Source organism: Myodes glareolus, chromosome 11, assembly GCF_982192425.1.
Source record: "Myodes glareolus chromosome 11, mMyoGla1.1, whole genome shotgun sequence".
In the NCBI taxonomy this organism is placed as follows: Eukaryota; Metazoa; Chordata; class Mammalia; order Rodentia; family Cricetidae; genus Myodes; species Myodes glareolus.
In genome coordinates, this window is record NC_142036.1 from 78,319,090 (window position 1) to 78,335,148 (window position 16,059).

A 16,059-nucleotide genomic window follows, 5' to 3' on the forward strand; every position below is an offset into this window, starting at 1 on the left:
AAGTTCATCTTGGAGCTACAAGTGATACCTTTGTCTCAAAACAAATGAAACCATAAATAAATAATAAATAAATAGGCTTTGTGGGCTGTGTTTCTCTTGTCTTACTCTGCTGTCAGATGCCACAGTGAAAACCTGAGTTCAGCCATAGAGAAAGATCTTTTTTCCACCTGGGAAGAGAGCTTGAATGTGTCTTCTCAGGAAGCAAAGGCACCCATGGTGGGTAAAAGGGAGCAATACCATTATAACCTAAGGTGGCTACTACAGGCTTTATTAGCGAATTATGTGTGGAACTTTTATTATTTAAGTCGTCGTGTATTTTCACTATATTCATCTTTTCTACCAGACTTCTGCAGGCTGGAGACTGACTCTCCACTACTCCCCCACTATATCTCAGTAGCCTGCTTGGAGCATGGAAGGAAGCAAATAAATATTCGTGATAACAAAATGAAGGGGTGAAAGAAAAGAACAAACCAAAATGAATCCCTGAGATCATTGAATTGATTGTATTCATACAGCTTGACTGTGGTATAACCCGAGCTATTTTTATCCTATAACATGCAGTTTACAGACCAGAATCTAATCATCATAGATAAATCAGTTGTAATATTGACTCAGCACACGGGATAAAGCACAGACATATGGAAAAAAATGGAACAATGTGGATAATGTGTGTTTGGCTAGCGAGAGAATTCTGATTTAGATTTGGCAGAACAGATACAAATTAAAAACAGCTAACCTTAGACATTCTGCTCATAACATTATTACCTTGTGGCACCAACATTCATACTATGTGGTTTAAGATGCAGAAAGTTTGTCTTTTATTCCATAATAAATATTCATCTCTAGGTAGCATTGAGAAGCAGGAAGAGCCGCTTGTTCAAGAATTTCTGACCCGAATTTAAAGCAGCTTCCATTTGTGTGCACACAGCACACGGCCACCACACAGTCCCATTTCCTAGGTCGCCTCAGATCTGACTGCTTTAGTGCTACTTCTAATTCAGCAAAAGCGTCAGGGAAAGTGATAATAAAGGGCGCAACGTGCACTAAAGCCAGCAGCTCTACAAACAGCGCGTGCTGAGGAACCCAGCAAAGCTCAGCTCTGGAGCACACACTACCACACTATTGCCTGCCTGGTTTATGAAGCGTACAAATTAAGTTTATTAGGTTTAAGCACTCAGTTCTCTAAAAAGGTGCTAGAAAACCCAAACACTTCCCCAAATCTATACAATATATACCACAATGCCTGTAGGATCTTAAGCAGCTATGCACACACAGTTTCTAAGTTCCTCACACATTACATACTTTGCCTGATGTCTTAAGTGTTCACTTTCTCCCCCGCTGAGAGAAAACGACGAGACAAGCAAGCTTCATATAAGATAAAGCATCATTTAGCTAGCTTTATCCTTTCAATGTATACATGAAATTAATAAGTCACATATAAAATGACAGTGCATATGATAAAGAAAAAATTCAAGCTTTAGAAAGACCGAGAGAGTACTTACTGAAAGAGGCATGAGCAAATAAGTCTTCACACTATTGGGAAATTAGGAACGATCATACTGGAAAAAATGGTCTCTCCTCAAAGACTGGAAGTTAACTGCACCATTAGCCACAAGATCCTCTCCAGTGCATATGCTCTTAGGGCAGGACAAAGCGATGGTTCAGCCCATCCCTGACTCCTACCCGAGAAAAATCACCCACTCCTCCTTCAAATGCCCTCACAGGTGACATGCCAGGCACTCGAGGGCAGCGTTAAGTCTCCAGCACTCAATCAAACTGAAAATCAAAGACAGCGACAGAAAACTAAGCTTTCTCTCAGGGAAAGGAATGCTGCAGGAAGGGCAGCTCCTGCTCGCATCCTCAGTGTTCCTGTCAATACCCCACCAGGAGCTACCTGCCTTGTGTTCACCTTGGGAGGGGATGGCTATTCGACAGCAAGAACCACAGACCAAAGGAGATTCTTCGTAATGAGATTAAAAGGAATAAAATCTCAATGTGAGATAACACCCCAGTCTAGGTTAAGGAGCATGGTAGCTTGAAATATTGGAAAAAGTATTTACTATTGGACAATGTAAGAGCCTTGGAAAAGATTAGTGTCAGCTTCGATATGTCAGCTTGATAATTAAAATCATCTATGCTGTCAAATGATCAGCAGTAAGAGAAGCAGTGATGCCCTTTAGTTTATAATTCTTAGTTACACTGACAGTGTATTTCACATTATGTATAGAATCTGTAAAATGGAAAACAATACAAAACAATAGCAAAAACATCTTCAGTATCCTTTTCTCCACCATAGAAGAAATGTAATTCAAGCTTCCTTTACTTTTGCCTCAACTTCATAGTAAATAATAAAGTATGATTTACTATATAGTTTTAAAGAATAATCTTAAGTTTTGGCAAAAAAAAAATTATGTAAAGTCCAAGAAAAGTAGCTGTCCTATGACTTAAATAAGATGTCTTTGTTTTTAGAAGAAAAGTAAAATCTTGTTTTTCTCTCAAATGAGAACTGCAGCTATTTTAGGTTTTAAAAGTCAGCTCTCCAGCAGGACAGGGAGGCTGAGCATCGTTTGCCATTTTCTCTGCACTGTTCATGCTTTTCCGTATCCAGCGCGGGGGCGGGCGTCAGTGTTGAGTGCACACAGCTGATCTCTGCTGTTCAAACCAGTGAACAAATAGTCATATGCCCGGGCTCCCATGACACACTACCGCCACGGATGGTGCATCAGCAGCTGGCCTTTCTGGCTGCCCAACTACTGGATGGGCCTTTATCCTGACTCTTCTCCAGTTTCCAACTCGGGGATGGTCACTCTTACATTGTAATATTTTTACAGTAGGGGCTAAGCACACGAATGCTACCCCTAGCTGCTCCTGTGCTTGTCAGCCACAGACTTGTATCTGAGGCCAGGGAGAAAAGAAGACATAAATCCTGCACGAAGTCACATTTACATCAGGACAACCACAAGTCACATGGAGCTAAGGTGTGGACGACAGAGACTTTAAGGATCTCTAAAAAAAAGCATGGCAAGCTGTATGAGGCCTTAAAGGGCATGTTTCACATTTCCCTCAGTCAAAGGAATAGTTCAGTAGGGATTCTACAAAGAATTGGTAACTAAGATGAAACAGTATCTAAGGACAGATAAACAATGACTTAGGTAGCCCTGATCCTTAGTTAGGGATTCTACAAAGAACTGGTAACTAAGATGAAACAGTATCTAAGGACAGATAAACAATGACAGGTGTTTTAGTTAGGGCTTCCGGTGCTATGACAAAACACCATGGCCAAAAAGCAAGTTGGGAAGGAAACAGTTTATTTGGCTTATACTTCCATAGCACAGTTCATGATTAAAAATCAGGACGAGAACTCAAGCAGGGCAAGAACCTGGAGGCAGGATCTGATGCAGAGGCCTTGGAGGGGTGCTGCTTACTGGCTTGCTCCTCATGGTTTCCTCAGCCTGATTTCTAATAGAACCCAGGACCACTCACTCAGGGATTGGATCACCCATAACGGGCTCTCCTCCACCAGTAACTAGTTAAGAAATTGCCTTACAGATGGATCTTCTGGAGGCACTTTCTCAGTTACGGTTCTGTCCATTTAGAAAACTCCAGTTTGTATGTCAAGTTGACATAAGACTCGCCAGCACAACAGGTGACAGTGTATCTTAGTAAAAGCTCAGACCCCACACCCCTCTAAGCACTGTAACTGATCATCTTCTGGGGCACATTGTAAAATGACAGAAAATGGAAAAGCAATACAAATATATCCATTTAACAGATGAGGGAAGAAAAATCCTAATCGTGACGGCTACTGTACTAGCTTGTTATCTGTTGCAATGATAAAATCCTCTGGTCAAAATCCATCTCACAGAAGAAAAGGCTTTGTTTAGCTTATTCTTCCAAATCACAACCCATCATTAAGGGAAGTCGAGGCAGCAAGTCTATGTAGGAACACAGAAGCTGGGGCCAAAGATGAAAGCAGAGTGGCGACCCATTCTTTCCTCCGTTCCCTGGTTCATGCTCAGTTAACTATCATACACAGTCCAGACCCAGCCGCCTAGGGACCGTACCACCCACTGAGTGTTAGACTCTCCCACACTAATCAGCAATCGAGATGATCCCTTACAAACATGGCAACAAGCCATCAGATTCCACAATACAGACGGCCTGAGATGACTTGAGGCTATGTCAATTGACAGTTGAAACTGTATTATTAAGTGCCATCCTGTACAGGAATCCTACATAGGTTCCTCCCTACATGAGGATATCCTGTCTGCCGAACAATTCCCAAAGTGCAAGGGCCGAGGACAAGATGGCTCAGTGGCTCAGTGCTTGCTGCTGATCCTGACAACCAGGGTTTAATTCCTGAAACTCACATGGTAGAAGGAAATAGCAGACTCCCACAAGTTGTCCTCTTGACTTTCACACATGAGCCACTGCATGCACAACCTCTCCCCCCAACACAATAAATGTAATAAAATAAATAAATAAAAATTCTAGCATCCAACTCCCTCATAGGGACTCCACAATGTAGGCTGGTAGTCACCTGCTGAGGACACACAGACAATGACAGATGAAGGACCAGACCTACACAGCCGGTTCTTCTCACAGGTTCAGCTGCTTCTATCATTTCCCTGCATTTGCCGCATCCTGAAAGAATCCAGCTTCTCTGCTCCTTCCTCATCCAATTACTCCGCAAGCAGCCCCAAAAGCAACCACAGTTCTAAGTTTAGTCCTTGTCCATCTCTATAGAGGGCTGATGGAGTCTATGGACGAGAATTGTCCCATGGCTGTTCACAGTGCTCTGACAAGGGTCTCTCTGCACTGCTTCACACATGAAAAGGGATCCCTAAAATTATACCACACGACAGCCTTTTTAAAAGAATGACAAGGTAAGATAACAGAGACGAGGCATTTTTAAAGGTTGACTTTACACACAAGTAGGTAAAGGCAGAGAGATTTGAGAGTTCAAGACCAGCATTGATGACAAAGCAAGACCCTGACTCCAAAACAGCAACAATAACAAAAACACAGTTCTCTGTATAACCATCATAAGGGAAAAAAACATCAACTAAGTTAGACAAAACAGTGAGCAATCAGTTCAGTTTTGCCATCAGGAAGTAGTTATTAGTACCAAGTTTCACTGAGACTTTAAAAGTTATTTCATATCTCAATGGGAAAAAAAACAATATCTTAAAATGTTTTAGATTTAGAAAATTAGATAACACTTTTAAGACATGAAGTCAGATAATCAAAACAACCAGTCTTTTGTTAAAATCTAGTTATTTATCATACATGATATCATATAGACATCGACTATTTCACTTAACACAACAATGACAGAAAAACAAATAAGATACTAGGAGCCCATGCTGTGTATGAGAGATTCAGTACAAAGCACAAGACAGGGTTAATAGAGTGTCTACATGTGCCAGCCAGTGGCAACCAGAGCGAGGAGCACACCTGTTCCACACTTGTCTAGCCAGGTCTCCAACAGGCACTGATCAGGTTCCTTCTGGGTGAGAATGTTGACTGTGGTAGTAAAGGTCGTTGGAGGAGGAGAGAAAAAGAAGTTGTTCTTGGGAAAAATAAAAGGCTTACCCTCCTTATCCCACCTCAAATCCAGGCAGAGCAGCCAAACCGAAGGGAGGAGACTGCTCCATTCTCAAGGTCTGACACTTAGTCTCCTATAAGGGACCCTCCCACTCTGCCACCCAAGCCTGACCCAGGCTAAAAGAATCAGAGTGGGTGTCTGAACAAAGGCAGGCAGGCCGTACAAAGGCTGTGAGATGACTGGTGACTTGGAAGGGAATTAAGAGTGACCAACTAAATGCTAACAATGCCTTTCTGGAGGAAGGGTGAGGATGAGACAGGAAGAGAGAGTGGGACAGTAGCTTGGAGCAAGATCAAAGGTCGAAGGTCAAACACAGCAGCATGAGCAGCCATACGTAAGCAGAGGACAGATGAGGTATTAAAAGTGGAATGAAGGTAGGGTCGGTCAAGATCTGCAGGAGCAGAAAGAGATTGTTTGTGAGCATGGCACTGACAGAACATTTGGTTGATGATAAGCACCTGCCACCCTTACATGGCTGCAATAACCAGGCCAAATATCCTGGTATTCCCAACAATGTTCTAGCTCTCTGGAAGTTTGGCAGAAATCTCCTGTGGTTAAGATGCCTTCTCTGCTCCATCCCTGCATTTTACAACAAACATGAAAAGTAGATAGAAGGTTATATTGATGGCCCCCAGGAAGTATGCCTTCCAGTCCCCTCTTGCAGTAGCTCTGGGTTTGGCCATATGATACGCTTGGCATTGAAATTCTGCCAAGTATCCTACAAGCAGGAGTGTGTTGAACCTGTTGTCTCTGGGAAATATAAGCTAAATTAATGATGATGGATAGCCCACGGAAAGAGATCTTAGAAGGAAAAAATAATCATTGGAAGCTTTCTGGCCCCAGCTGAAAGCAAAAGAGCCAGCAATCTGTTAAACCACATACAACCCCTGCCAACTCTTCGAATCGCAGGAAATGGATTGTGAAGTGGTCTGTTATGCAGCCACAGATATCGCCAGCAATGGATGAAGACAAGCTGAGATTTCTTGCAACCAGAAAGGTACCAACCCAAGCACAAAAGGGGGACCGACAAGCCAAACGCACTGGTGTCTTTCTAAGACTATAGCTGTAAACCCAGGAATTCAAAGTGAGCAAACTGTCTTCCAACAAATGTTCCCCTTGAACGTGACCTATGGTTTTAGATTTTTAGAAGCTATTGTCCTATAGACATATATAGTGCATCCAAAAGGTACATACTAGGGTTGTGTTTCTCACACAATCTATACTCCCCAATAAGCAAAAGACAGTTTATAATGACAGTTTACTATAGGTTTCTTTATACTAAAGTGATTGTAGATTATGCCTAAGGGCATTACATCAATTTATTCCTAATGTAGAAAAACAAAAGCAAGACTATAAAACAGGGTGAGGGACTTCAGCGCTGCTGAGCCCTCTTCCTGTTTTCCTGTCTCCAGCAACCACATCAGCACCCTCATGGTGCTCAGCCAGGCCCTAGCAGTCTCATTCTTTCACCAATGGTAGCAGAAGAAGTGGGTGTGGAGGAAAGGAAAATGGCTGACCATCGAAACAGGCCTGTTCCTTCACCACAGCATCCATTTGTCAACTGATTTCCTTTATATAACACAAAAGAGGCAAAGATCCATTTTTTTAATGGAAATTAGGAACCTGCTCTAATAGCGAAGTAAAAAAAAAATGCAACTTACTTCTGAATACTATACCAGTGCTGAGACTGAGGTGTTTAGCAACATTTGTGGTGACCGAAACACCCTGTGACCCTGCTTACCTTCCTGTCAACTGCAATGTTTGTGTCTATCACTGAAAAGGTGTAAGGGTCAGATGTAGCTAATCAAAAGCTTAACAAAAACGCTGACATTAGCATTATTATTGAGTCATACCTTATCGTTTAGTCAAGCAAATAACATGTGGCAAAATGACAGCTGCTCAATAATATAAACAGCATTTTGTAGGATTTGCCAAGATGGTCTCTTGGAAAAAAATTTTTTAAAAAAGTCACATTTCTAAGATAGGCCTGTGACTCTTGCTGGAATAAAATGGGCAGTTTAAGACAAGGATGTGGTACTCAGTTCAACATCTCAAAATGCATCTCACCAGCTAATAATTATAATTTTAATTTGTACTCTCTTTTGTCTTCCTTTTTTGTCCTCGTGAATATGTCCTTGACATATTTAACAGACTTCCTATATTACCATATATGTAAAAAGGCTAATATTCACTTACGACTTTTCAGGTCTTGACTAATAAAAACTAAGAACTGTTGAACACGGGCTAGAGAAAACTCTTGTAATACAGTCCAGTGAATACATGGGGTCCTTTGCTCCAGCCATCTCAACAGTGACCTCCAGCGTGCCCAAGTCTTACCCTTCCTCTACTCAGAAGCAACAGACGTTCACACATGCACATGCCCCTCCTCTCTCTCTCTCTCTCTCGTGTGTGTGCGTGCGTGTGCGTGCGTGTGCGTGCGTGTGTGTGCGTGTGTTTGTGTGCGTGTGTGTTCGCGTGTGTGTGTATGTGCTTGTGTGTGTGTGTTTGTGTGTGCGTGTGTGTGTGCGTGTGTGTGCGTGTGCGTGCGTGTGCGTGCGTGTGTGTGTGTGTGTGTGTGATGTATTTTGGCTGCCTTTGATTGACCAGATATAGTCATATGTCAGCGACTCCAAGCTTAGAGAGCCAGGAAAACATCCGGGGACATGAGGGGAAATTAGTAGGCACTATCATTTCTGTCACAGAGAGCAGGTTCTATTTCCTGTCAACCAGAATTGCTTTAAGAAAGAATCTTAGACGTAATATTCTGACGGACTATCATCTTGTCGCTCTGTCTCAGTGTCTCAGAGTCAGGGAGCAGAAAATTTGAGTGACCCAGGCTGACTCATGAGTGGGTGCTGGCGGCCTCAAGACACCTCCTCTGTCTCCGTCCAAGCTGAATTTCTGAATTCTTTCCCCCTATAATTTGGCCTTTTCTTCAACATGGAGGTGAAGCCCCAGATTTACCAAAATCCAACAGATATCATTCTTACCACACCACAGGCTTTTGTAATTCTCTCAGCAACATTTGAAGATAAATCGCACCAACATATCCAAGCCGTGCAGAATCACAACAGAACCATGAAAATTCTAAAAGGAATGAAGACTGACAAGACATGAAGAATTGCATTTTCCACTTGTTATCAGTGTCGGGAAATTGTATTAACATAAACCCCGGATCTGGGAGCTGCTCATTGCAACCAGAGACTATTCCACATAAAGGACAAATCTCTGTTTCTAGGTAATATGTCTTGAGTACTACAAAGGACTTATCACTAGGACAGAGAAGCAATACATGAAATATTTAACTCCTGGTACATTTCGTTTTCTTCAATCAGGCCATGTGAAAATCAGAATATACATATATTTTTAAAAGCAAATCAATGAGTAATCATTTGCTTGCAAGGAAATTTATCAAATTTATCCCTCCAAAGAGAATCTGTACCCTGAACATTTAGGTACAATTCAGTTTCCAGGAAATTCAATATTAGGAGGCCATGTTCTCTGTAGAACATGAGCATATAAAAGCATACATGTTGGAAACTATATCTTCTGTAATATGAGAGTTAATCATTCCAACATTTGACTGAGCTTTGGAATAGTCTGTTGTCTGTGCTGTAAGGCTGATCTCCCAGAAACCCCTCTTCCTGAGACCATCTACACAGGCTTCATAGAAAGTGTATTCCATTGTAAAAGAGAAGTGACATTCAGAGAACAAGGAAAGAATTAGCACCTGGAAGAGAATGCTCCTGGTCCCACTCTCCAATGAAAGACTCAAGACAGAAGAGCTTTATGGTTGCATCCAAGTTGATGGACAACATTAAGCCTACTGACTCCCTGGGTGTCTCCAGTTTGAAAGTTTATATAATAATAACGTTTGTGGGTATAATGAGCACTGATATCCTAAAATTAAGTATATTTATCCTTCCGGAGGTAGGGGAGAAGGGAGAATGAGAAGAAAAGAGCAGATAGGAAGATAAAAGCAAAGCTCACGTTTCAGATGTAATACGTTTCAAGTTATACTATTGTTTTTACTCTTTTCGCTTAGAAGTTGTGGAAATATACATAAAAAACTAAATTGAAAATTCAAAATTACTAAAATATTTTTTTATGCATACTCAAGTGGTATCCAAAGGTTTCAGTGAAAATATTTGCTTAGAAGACCTTTGAGAAGGGCTTCAGGATGGGGCTTCAGGATGGGATAATGCTAAGGTCTCCCCTTGTTCTCCGGTTCCTAACAATGGGAGTCTAAGTGGTTACCGTGTAAGCACAGCCAAAGGAACCAGCTCTAAGAGTAACAGCCACTGAGATGCCATAGGAGATGGAGAAAACAAATACAAAATCAAAAGACAAAACAAACAAAACCCCCACAAGACCAGAAACAGAGAAAACTAAGTTGAATGTCATATTCCTTGAGACAAATGCTTATTGCATCTGGGCACAGAAGGGATGGAGAAATGGGTATCGGGCATATGTCAGGCTCCCCACAAAGGGAGAAGTGCAGAGACTAGGATACACCAGTCCAGGCCAAGTTCTGAAATAGGGAGGTGGGTCTGGGGCTCTCAACAAAGGCACTAGTTTCTGTATCTGCACACTGCTCATTGGATTTGTGTGCAGTGGAGCCAGAAAGAAAGGCCACACCTGGAAGTGAAAGCAACCCCAACTCCCAGAAGAGCATTCCACTGCATCTGAAAATTTGAAGGCTCGATAAAGAATGGAATTCCTATAGGGAGCAGCAAGACCAAGAATGAGGTTTGAAACCAAGAAACAGGGAAAACAGAAGCTGGAAACATCCGTAAAACTGCAGAGAGCTGCACGCAGTTTTCACGGGACATCTGGTCTAGTAACTTCTCAGGAGAACTGCAGTCCTGTCCTTACCTATCAGTGGGCTCGGGATGAAAAGTACCCCATGTCATGCCTCTCTAGGATGATGCAGAATCTTAACTCATCTAATTGGTTTGTCTGGCTGAGGAAGGCTTTCAAAATTAGATTTCTGTCTCCATTGAGAACATTAAGAAAGTATTCTCAGCCAATGCTAATTTAGGAATTAATTAATGGTCTCTAACTCTCCTCATAAGCCTCAAGAGAAGCAACTTTTTGTCCTATTAGAAAGCATAATATATTGTAGGGACAGTCCCAGCAGATCGGTTAATACTATACAGAATTTCAGTGGAAGTTTCTGATTTGTATCAAAAATGCTTATATGAACAGGATACATAGGTTCCCAGTTTATCTACATATTTAACTAATTCAATAAATCCTAGTTCTTATGTATAGAACTTAAAATTAGATATAAGATATCAGACAGACAAACAAGGAGTAATACAAATAATCATGCTTGAAAGATGAAGTTTTGTATTAAGAGCCTGGCTTTGAATGGGAACAAGTTACTCTCTATGCATTTTTGTGACCTGTTTTCAATGGGACATCATAACTAGTATTAACCTCTACAATGGTTGATAGAATGCCTTTTTGTTTAATTTTTTTTTTAATTTTACACACTAGCCCCAGTTCCCCCTCCTTCCCCTTCTCTCACACTCCTATCTCCCCTCCGCCACCTACCCTACCTCATCAGAGAAGGTAAGGCCTCCGTTAGGGAGAAAAATTTTAACTGGAGAGCAAGTGTCTAAACCTGGGGGAAAAGCGCATCTACACACAGAGGCAGAGGAGCAGAGACTATGGGACAGATGCGACATTTCTAAGATGGTTATGCACAGAGCACCGCAGCATCATAACAACATCGAAGTGTAGTCAGAGTTCTTTGTGAAATGTTTTATTAACAACCTGCAATCCATACCCATCAAGTTTCTGATGGCAGGATTCCTGGGTTCATTTGCCACAAACCATACCTCCAAAATATTCTGTTCTGGGCTTGGCAGGAGGGATCCAGCTGTTTGAGAAGGAGGCATAGTGCGAACTGGTGTACTGAGTGACCCCTTGCAGAAGGAGCTCAGTATTACAGGAGCACGAAGCTGGGGTCCAGTTCTGCTTAAGAAAGGTGGACTTGGAGAGCCTGAAACAGTAACAAGACTGCCCTAGCAAGGAGGCGGGTCACTATGAATAGCCAAGGTTTCCACAGAAGCCCACGGTCTGCCTCCAACAAGTATTCAGACGCAAATGGCAGAAGAAGGTGGAGAAACAGGCAAGTGATGTTGAATGGTGCCTTGCTGTGAGGGAACTAAATTGCTGGATTAATGAGTTTTGATTTAATTATGGTATTAGATGAATTTCAAAGCACCAAGCTTAGCATGGTGAGGTAAGAGCTTTGCTTTTGAAAGGAGCATGCAGGGTGGGCTAGGCAAGAAATTTTTGAGGGCTCAATGAAATTGAGCTTGCTCATCTGGGAATCAATTCTGTACAAATCAATGACTGCCCCAGGCTAGGGGGGGCTGACAGGGGGCTGATGGCAAATGGAGGGGAGGGAATGATTTTTAGGTGCTCAGCAGCAGTGCTGACATCGGGTTTCTGGGGTCCAGTCACAAAGATTTAAAATCACAGGATTATAACCAGCTTTGAATCGTCAATCTTTACCATAGCCATGTACCCATAAGCTAACAGAGACTGCCAGTTCCCCTGTTGAGGCGTTACTTTAACGAATAACGCACAATAATTATTTTATCCTTGACATAAAATATAAGAAACAGCTCTGCCACTCTGATTAGGTAAATTTCTTAGCGATCATACATTTGGAAAACAAAATTATCATTGGAATGCCACTAAAATTTAAAAAATCAAATCCTCAAAAGACATCATTAAGGAAATGTAAAGATATTATCATAGTCCAAGAGGAAGAATATTTACAAGTCACATATATACTAGTAACATATTTATGACATATGGTAAGACATTTACAACTAAAAATTGGGAAATACAGGGCAAGGGATGTTGGAGTAATTTGACATTTCTCTGTAAAAGATGAACACATGTCTAATAGCACATGAAAGGCATATTCAGCATCACTTATCATTGAGGAAATGTAAATTAATAGCATAATGTGCTAACAGTACATATGAACAGCCATATGACTACACAACTGACGATGTTTAGGGTCAGGGAAAATCTTAGGAAGCTGGAATCCTCACACATTCTTACAGGAATAAAAAAAAAGATAGCCTGAAATTTTCCAAAACGTCTAAGATTTATGTTCCACCTAACCTAGACATTCCAGTCCCAGGAATATTACCTAAAATTGTGAAAATGGGATCTGGAGAGTCGGCTCACCCTAAAGAGCCCTGGTTGAGTTTGCAGAGGACCTGGATTCAGTTCCCTGCACCTACGTGGTGCCTCACAACCTTTTGTAACTTAGTCCCAGGGAATCTGACACCCTCTTTTGGCCTCCACAGACACCTGGCCTGTATGTGGTACATATACTTATATGCAGGCAAAACACTCATACATAAGACACAAATAAGTAATTTTTTAAAAAACATGAAAACATATAGCCACACAAAATGTATAGGGATACGTACATCAAATTATTGGTAGTGATCAAAAATTAGAAAAGTATTCAACCATCCATCAACTGTTAAACAAAATGAAGTATACTCCCCTAGTGGAATACTGCTCAGCTTAAGGAAGAATGAGCTCCCGATACATGCATGGCACACTCCATGGGCAAAGACCACGCAGATATCTAAAAGAAGTCCAACACAAAGGACCCATGACTCTCTTACACAAGGCTTTGAGAATAATGAATACATAATGAATAATGGCTTCCTGGAGCAAGAATAAAACGGAGGACAGGCCATGACCAGTCAGGAGCAACCTTCTCAGCCAAGAGTTGCATTCTGTACCCAAATGATGCTAATATCTGCACAACTGTATGGAAACCCACCAAACTACAGTTTACACAAACAAAAACCTGAGGTGTATAAACCATGCCTCAATAAAGTTGCGACAGCTCAAATGGGTAGCTTCAACACCCTGCATGTTTCCACCAAGAGGACACTTGTGTATGCCTATGTCCCTTAGCAAATGCTTTCGTGCTAAACACTCAGCTTTGTATCAACATAAGTTAACATATGTCTAGACAGAGGAAACTTGGCCCCATTGAAGGGAAAAGCAGGTAATATGTTAGTGTGTGCGCCTACATGGTTCACTGGCAGAGACTTTAAGAGGAGGACTAGAGACAGGAACTATTCCGATGAAAATAAATAACTCTCCTAAAGAGAAGTTGCATTTGTCATGTTTATAAAAGAGTTTCTATAGTCATCTGCAAGTAGTCTCCTTAATAGGAATCCATGACTATTTTCAGCTTTTCTCAAAATGATTGTCATGATATATTAGGTTTCACCACTACATAGCATGATTTGGTTTGGTTTCATGTTTCTTTGCAGTTATTCAGAGGCCCAAGCATGGTAAGCAGAAGTTGGGCTGAAATGATGTGTGTCCTAAGTGTCTCAGATGGGTTCATTTTTCTCTTTCTTCTTTATATACCATGTCTTCTCCTTGTCTTCAGATCATCTCGGGGTCTAAAGATTATAAATACCATCAAAAGCAGACCCTGCTTACTTCTGTCTCATTGAGGAAAAAGAAAGCCATTAGAAGCAGAGATTAGAAAAAGTATAAAAAGCAGTTTCAGAGGAATCTATTTTCTATTGAGAGTAGGTGCCTGGGTCTTCATCAGATGGGGAAGGAGGTACATTGTCTCTACTCTGAGATGAGAAGTTTGCCAAGTTACTTCCTCAGTGAGCACCATTAACTCCAGACTACAAAATGTTCTGAGCAGTCCAAAATGAGATGGCAACAGACATATGCCAATACCCTTGCTTTCCGTACCTTCTCTCAATCATCCCCTTTACTCCAGGCACCATACCCCTCTACCCTCTGCAACCCTGCCCTGCTCTGCACCCCACTGGCATCTCTCATCTTCCCATCCTTCTCTTTCTAGGTTAGATCTGTTTTTTTTTAAAAAAAATACCATTTATTTTGTATTATTAGTCCTTTCAACTAATTTCCCTTGTTCTAAAACTATGTTCTCCTTTAGAAAAATCCTCAGCGTACTCTTGCCTGTACTGGTATGAAGTCCAAAGTTTATCCCTGGCTCTTCCTGGTCACATTTTCACCCCATTGCCCCTCCGGATTGTGCATTTCAGGGCACTAGTGGATTCTTTGGAAGTGCCAATACAGAGGCTTTCCTGGGTGGGAGAGGCAAATTGGACTTGTAGAAAGTTTGGTGGAGCCCACACAGCACTGACTAAGAAGCACGAAGGCCAAGACAGTGAAGTAGTACATAGAAGAGGCACAAGCCAAGATTGCCAGAACATGGTCCAGGAATGGAGTGCTGTGATGAGGATTCTGAGTGCTTGTGAGAACACTCCAAGAAAACAAGAAAAGAACTTTGTAACCTCAGTTTATTCAAAAACACAGAATTGCTCGTGGAATGTGATTTCATGTTCCTCCCAGGTATAGCAGATAGGAGTGAGTTTACTTTAGGTTACTCGTTGCTTGTTGATGGTATCCAATCAAGTGTTTAAACTATCTCCTATATGTCTCTATGGAAAGGCATGTTTCGGCCACTGCAGCTTGTTCTTGTGATTGTATACAACTGGAACTCATGAGACCTTTGCCCATGTGATTTCTCTTAATCCTCAGGGTATAAATGGACTGATGCTCTGAATGAAGTTGGCTATTGCATGAGACCTTAGTCTGCCTCATTTATGATCTCCATTCCTCCAGGTCCTACCACGTCTGCAGCAGTGACACAAGATAAATAAAATGACTTTGTAAATTGTCTAGCCAACATGGACAGGGCTTGGATATCTGAGAACCAGATATTTGTAATACTCTCATGTTTAAATCTGGAAAGATTTTATATACACAGTAGGTATTAGTTAAAACCAATGGTTGATAGCATAGAGACATATCACCTGCCCAAAAAGGTGCTAGGTTTCCAAAGGGTGGTTGTGATAAAGAAGTAAGTATGGCGATGTTAAGGAGAACATGTGATTGGAGAAGGACTGGAAATAATTTGATCTACTATATAATTTTGTCTGAGGACCAAACCAGCTCTCAATGACTCCCCACATGCTCTCTTTTGAGTCTCAATAACTTTCAATAAACCACTTTCAAATCTCTCTTATTACTCCTCTGATTTGAACCATAGCAGAAAGGTCTTATCTCCTCAAAAGTTTGAATATCTTTGCATAGATATTCAAAAGCCCGGACAATAGCCTCACCTTTTTCCTCATAATGAACTCCTTTTATTCAGTGTCATGGTACTAGAATCCTGATGAACATATTTTTACTCTGGTGTTAGAGACTGAACCTGAGGCCTTGGATATGTCAGGTCTATCAACTGAACTATGTCCTCAACCCTTAGAATGTAATCAGCACTTAAACAAGCATAATCTAGTAGTGCAGCTGAGTTAGTGCTTTGGGACTGGGAGATAGCTACATCCCTACTTCATCCCTTGGCAGACAGTTCTAAGAGCATTGCGAACCTCTCACTGGTC

General features: G+C 41.4%; 1 protein-coding gene across 37 annotated transcripts in view; it reads right to left on the minus strand.

Annotated features, from left to right (window-relative positions):
• Nrcam (neuronal cell adhesion molecule) overlaps positions 1 to 16,059 on the minus strand; it is a 255,166-nt gene that overhangs the window by 68,697 nt on the left and 170,410 nt on the right. The window lies entirely within an intron of this gene.